The sequence below is a fragment of the Peromyscus californicus genome, unplaced genomic scaffold, assembly GCF_007827085.1.
Source record: "Peromyscus californicus insignis strain IS unplaced genomic scaffold, ASM782708v3 Scaffold_3__1_contigs__length_106647218, whole genome shotgun sequence".
Taxonomy (NCBI): Eukaryota; Metazoa; Chordata; class Mammalia; order Rodentia; family Cricetidae; genus Peromyscus; species Peromyscus californicus.
This window is the reverse complement of record NW_026294551.1, coordinates 24,322,539-24,328,622: the sequence shown is the minus strand read 5'-3', so window position 1 is coordinate 24,328,622 and position 6,084 is coordinate 24,322,539. Positions and strand designations below refer to the sequence as shown.

At 49.1% G+C, this 6,084-nt stretch overlaps 1 non-coding gene across 1 annotated transcript; it reads left to right on the top strand.

Moving 5' to 3' along the window:
- Positions 1-1,067: 1,067 nt before the first annotated feature.
- On the top strand, positions 1,068-1,174 carry LOC128123494 (U6 spliceosomal RNA). The gene has a single exon (XR_008222677.1). It is a non-coding gene; the product is annotated as a U6 spliceosomal RNA (small nuclear RNA).
- The last annotated feature ends 4,910 nt before the right edge of the window (positions 1,175-6,084 follow it).

The following is a 6,084-nucleotide window of genomic DNA, read 5'->3' as shown; positions in this document are numbered from 1 at the left end:
CCTCAGCACTTCCCTTTGTCCTCAAAAAGAACTGTTCTGAGTCCAGAGAGAAGAAAGACAGCTGTACAGTGTGGTGAGGGCTCAAGGCAAGCTGGCTGTGTTCTTAGAGCAAACACTGGGAGACAGTCCACAGTAAGTGCCTTATTTATGGTGCACAAGGAACAGAGGGTTGAGCAAGGCATGGTGTGTGTGGTCAGAGAAGGGAGACAAGTCAACAAACCACTAAAGTAACTTCGCTGCTAGGTTAATAGCATGCTGTGCAACTGCTCTGTAGAATAATTTGACTGGAGTGCACACATACCATCTAACCAAGCCTTTCCACTCCTATGAATACCCATCCAAGTGTAACGTGGTAGAAGTCTAGGCGTGCTGGTGCACACCTTTAATCTCAGGACTCCAGAGGGAGGCAGAGGCAGGCGGATCTCTGTAAATTCAAGACCAGCCTGGTCTACATTAGCAGGTTCCAGACCAGCTAGCCAGAGCTACATAGTGAGATCTTGTCTCAAAAAGGAAAGGAAAAAAAAAAAAAAGGAAGAACTGAATATCTGTCAATAGACAATGAATTCCGTCAGTTGAAGTGATCTCTAAAATGGAATGTGAACTAGAGATTCATAGCAATGGGCAATAGGTGTTGTGTGCTGACATACAAAAAAATCTTCACAATAGTTTCATTAAGTGAAAAATGCACACACACACACACACACACACACACACACACACACACACACACATCCCTGTGTATATACATTATTCAAATGGAAGAGGAAGAAGAGCAGCTATTATGGTCGTTATTTTAACAAGTATATCTGGCCAGGTGTGGGGGTTCAAGGAGAAGGTAAAAGTATGCTCAGAGTAAACCTGGTTTACATACAGCCACAGCTATATAGTGAAACTATCTCAAAAAACTAAATTAATTGAGCTGGGTGGTGGTGGCACACACCTTTAATTCAAGCACTCAGGAGGCAGAGGCAGGTGGATCTCTGTGAGTTTGGGGACAGCCTGGTCTACAGAGCAAGTTCCGGGACAGCCAGGGCTACACTGAGAAACCCTGTCTCAAAACGAAAACAGTTCTATTTTCGGCAGCACGTACACTAAAATTGGAACGATACAGAGAAGATTGGCATGGCCCCTGCTCAGGGGTGACACACAAATTCGTGAAGTGGTCCATATTTTCACAAGTGGCAGTTGCTGGCTATGATGGCTGTGTGCTTTGGATCTGGATTTACTGCTCCCTTCTTTTTTTTTAATTATTTATTTTATTTGCATTGGTGTTTTGCCTGCATGTATGTCTATGTGAGGGTGTCAGATCTTAGAGTTACAGATAGTTGTGAGCTGCCATATGGGTGCTGGGAATTGAACCCGGGTCCTCTGGAAGAGCAGCCAGTGCTCTTAACTGGTGAGCCATCTCTCCAGCCCCTGCTGCTCCCTTCTTTGTAGTAAGGCACCAGCTACTTAAAAAAATGAGGATATTTAATTCATCCCTGTAACAGATAGAAGATTGTCTAAGAGATGTGATCTGAAAATTGATTGGATCAAACTCTTGACCTCTTATTGCTAAATAAAATTGTAAGTAAACTAGTGACATAAAGACAAAAACCAAACCGAACAACTTTCAGTTCCTCTTTACCCTGGCACCTTTTCCTCGTCTATCATCCGCTGGCCTGAGCCCTTATCCTTGCTCCTCTGGGCCGTTTTACCAGCCTCCTGCCTCCTACAATCCTTTTTCTTTCGCTACAAAGCCAAATAGTTGTTCTTAAGCAGAAATCAGACCATGGGTTCACCCAGGGCCCTGTGGCTGTCCATTGCCTGAAGCCCTCACCAGACCCATGAGACCCCAAAGGCCGACCTCGGGTTGTCTTTGCCTCAATCTCACCGCCTGTCTGTCTCCCCAGGCTTTGCTGAGATGCTAAACTTGCTCTTGCCGTGAGGCCTTTGTACTCACTGGTCCTCAGTCTAGGCATCACTACCTGCCCACCCCTACCCTCCCACCTGCCCACCCCTACCCTCCCAGCTAGGTCTCTATTACATTATCTAATTATTTTCTACCCAACATTCACCCATACAGGAAAATGTGATTTGCGTTTTGTGTTTTCTGTTTTGACTTAAGACAGAGCCCAGCGACTCTGGAGCCTGTGGCAGGGCGATCACGTATTCAAGGCCTGCCTGGACTATAGAGTGAGTTCAAGGCTATCCTAGGTAAGTTTGTGAGATTCTGTCTCAAAATACAAATAGAAAGAGAATGGGGATACAGCTCAATGGTAGAGTCTTTGGCTACCATGTGTGAGGCCCTGGGTTCAATCCTCAGAACTGAAGGAAGGGGAAGAATGAATGGATGTAAAGGGCAAAGAAAGAGAACCCAACCAAGGTGGGCTCAGACAGCATTCTGAAACTAGAACACCAAAGCAGGACTTCTTGATTGCCATATGCTCTGGAAACTTCCCAGCTCTCTCTTTCCAAAGCCAGAGGCAGAGGCCTCATTGACACCCCGTGTTCTGTACTCTAGTGTCTGGGGAGGTGAAGTTAGGGACTCAAAGGACTAAGCTGCATGGTGGAGTAGGGGACATCCCCCAGCTCATGAAACAAGGAATCCTGGACCTGAGAGGGGAATGCCCAGTGGGGCTCTCAGGAGACAAGCATGGGCGTTTAAGGGGTCACCGTCTTCATGCCAAATCCTAAAATACGGATGAGAAGCCAGGCGTGGCTGCAGTTGCCAGTTACCTGGAGATGGTAGCATGGCCTGAGTCCAGGGGTTCAAGACCAGACTGGGTGACATATCAAAATCCTATCTCCACAGTCACAGAAACAGGAAGGTTCTGGAAGATTCTGTGCAAGTCCCTCCTACTTCAGATGTGAAGTAAAACCTCATTCAAGACCACAAGCTAAATGGCTGAGGAAGGACTCCAGATGGCATGTAAAACAGCCCCTCCCCAGAGAAGACCAGTGCCCACACAGCCTTGCATACATGGGTCAGGATGGCTGTTCCACATGCCACCTAATACATGCATAAAATTCTGGAGAGCCCTCACACAGAAATTTGGTGTTTTATTTTAGACACAGTCTTACTGTCAGGGGTTCATTTTTGTTCTGAAGCAGGTTTGAGAGATAAGAGGAATTCCTGGACCTTGGGCCTGCATTCCTGAATGTAGCTGAGAGGGGCTAAGGAGGTACTGGCAGACCTGGGGTCAGCTCAGCTGGAAATCGGGCACTGTCCTTGAGACTGGGAATAAATCTGGGCTAAGGATCAGTCTTGGTTAGACTACCCCTATTCAAAAAAGATCATCTTGCTGGGCATAGTGTCATGCATGCCTTTGATCCCAGCCCTCAGTAGACTGGGGCAGACAGATATCTCTGAGTTCAAGGCCAGCTTGGTCTACATAGGAGAGTTCCAGGACAACCAGAGCTACATAGTGAGACTCTTGTCTTGAAAAAAACAAACAAAAAGCCACCTTTTTTTTTTCTTCCTAGACAGGGTTTCTCTGTGCAGTCCTGGCTGTTCTGGACTGGCTGTAGACCAGGCTGGCCTTGAACTCACAGAGATCTGTCTGTCTTTGCCTCCCAAGTGCTGGGATTAAAGGCATGTGCCATCATCTCTGGGCTGAAAAAGGCCATCTTTAGGAAGAAATATTTTTCCTATCAGAAGCTTTTGAATTATTCTTTGGACTAGGGAGGCCTTGTGCCTCTCTGGAGGACTCCTTCCAAGTAACTAATCCATACAGACCATTTCCTTGAAAACTGCACCCCAGTCTCAAGGCTCCATAGTAGGCCCTAGATTGTGGCATGGACCTCGGACTGTGGACCAGACTGTCTCCTCCCTTTCTCTGTTTGTTTTCAAGGCTCTGACCTGAGGGCTGGCTGGTGAGGTAGGCAGAAGGGAGGAGCATGAGTTCGTACACACACACACACACACACACACTCCTTTTGTGCCCCCCAGGCTGGTCAATCATTGACCGGCACTTCACAGGCCACTGGTTTCAGACCCTGGCTCAGTGACCCTTAGAGGTCACCTCCAGCATCCAGAGCCCTTCCCTGCCCCTTCCATGTTGGTGATCCCCCCACAGCCTCTTTTCTGCTGCCCAGGGTCTTCTCAGGTGAATCTCTGGGCACCTTGCTTCTGGGTGGAGTACAGGTCCTCTGTCCTACGGGCAGGCCTTCTTCCCTGTCTGTTTTCAAAGTTCTCTCACTGGGCTTGTCTCACAAACTCTCGGCCTCCAATGCCCACCCCCCTTCTCCCCAGCCTCCCCCCTCGCTCTTTGTCCCCAGACATCCTCTTTCCTTGGCTTCCCTGCCAGGCCTTGCTGAAGCGACAGTTGAGCAGAGAATCGGATCGGCATCGCCCACCCTGCCCCCCTTCCTCTCCGCTTGTCAAACACCCGAGAAGGTTTTTCCTTTCCTTCCAGGCTCTCAATGCACTCTTTCTCTTGGGGAGGCTCAGCCCTCTGGAGCCTCCTCCCCAGGGCGTGAGTTCTGACCCCAGCTCCTCCTCCTCCCTTCTCCCCCAACCCTTGCTGGCTCAGCACCCAGGCCCCGCCCTCCCTGCAGCCCACTAGGGCTGAGCATTGTCTGCAGCGCTGGGGTCTGGGATGCCCAGAACGTGGGCTTGCCTGCAGGAAGGACAGAGAGGGGAGCAGAGATTTTTTACTGGCGGAGGAACCTCTTCAGCTCCCCTACAGCAGTCTGGGGAGAGGGATGGCTCGTGGGCCCCTCGCTTGAAGATAATGTTGATGCCAGTGCTCCTGTGGCTCAGCTATGTGACCTTGGAAAGTTGCTTTTACCTTTTAGAATCACAGGGTGCCTCGTTGGCAAAATGAAGAATAAGGATACAATACCTGGGACCTCAGGGACTTCCCGAGAGGAGGGATGTGGCCGCAGAGTGATTCAGAGTGGGGGTCCAACGACTGAGGCCATCGTCAGCAGCTCTCTCAGCCGCGCTAACCGGAGAACACACGGAGGGGCAGGGCTGGGGGAGGACACCTTTAGTCTGACCTTAATGGTCTTAGCATGCCAGTGTACAGCCACCAATGACTCTGAGATCCAGGGCAGTATATCATCTCCCAGAAGAGCTGAGGAACACATAGGTTATTAGGTCCTGGGCTGGAGGATGGGGCCAGGATAAGGACTTGGTTTTGCTGAGGCTCAACTATGCCCATTGCCCTAAAACGTCCTGGACAAACTTCTTATTTTTTTTTTTTGACCCTTAATTTTCATAATCTTCAAATAGGGAAGTGTGTCTGTCTGTGTATTTCATTTTGTTATTAACATTTTTGGCCTCAAACCACCCAGTCCTCTTGCCTCGGCTTCCCAAGTGTTGCGATTATAAGTAGGAGCCCCCATATCTAGTTGAATGTTGGGGTGGGTATTCTAGGGCTGCCATGTCACACTACAGGTCAGTATTTCTTGAACATTCCGGACAGCGATCCAAGGAGTAAACCATCTGACATCATCATCTCATTTATATGTACAAACCACATGTGATTCTTACTGCATGTGATGTATGTGTGCACGCATCCTTTCTCTCCATTCCTTGTCCTTTCTCCCTCTCCCCCATCTCCATGCCCCCGCCCCATTCATGCCAGGGGCATGCAGTATCACCAAACCACAGGTCCCGCCGCCACTGCCTTGTTCTACTTCTTAAAGAAACAAAAACAGGCTGAGTGCTAGCATGCCAGCACTCTGGAGGCAGAGGCAGGGGAGTCACTACAGGTTTGAGGCCAGCCTCCTCTACATATTGAATTCCAGGCTAGTCGACAGAATGAGATTTTTTTTTTTTTGTTTGTTTTTTGGTTTTTGGTTTTTTGAGACAGGGTTTCTCTGTGTAGTTTTGCGCCTTTCCTGGAACTCACTCTGTAGCCCAGGCTGGCCTCGAACTCACAGAGATCCGCCTGCCTCTGCCTCCCGAGTGCTGGGTGCTGGGATTAAAGGCGTGAACCACCACCGCCTGGCCAGAATGAGATCTTTCTCAGGCCAAACCAAGCCAAACCAAACCTTTGTCTCTGGCCTGCTGGTCTACTTCAGTAAGGAGGGTAAGTTTCAGGCCCTTCATTTTCACTCTCGTGCCTCGTTTTGACTAATAACTTCATACCCTTC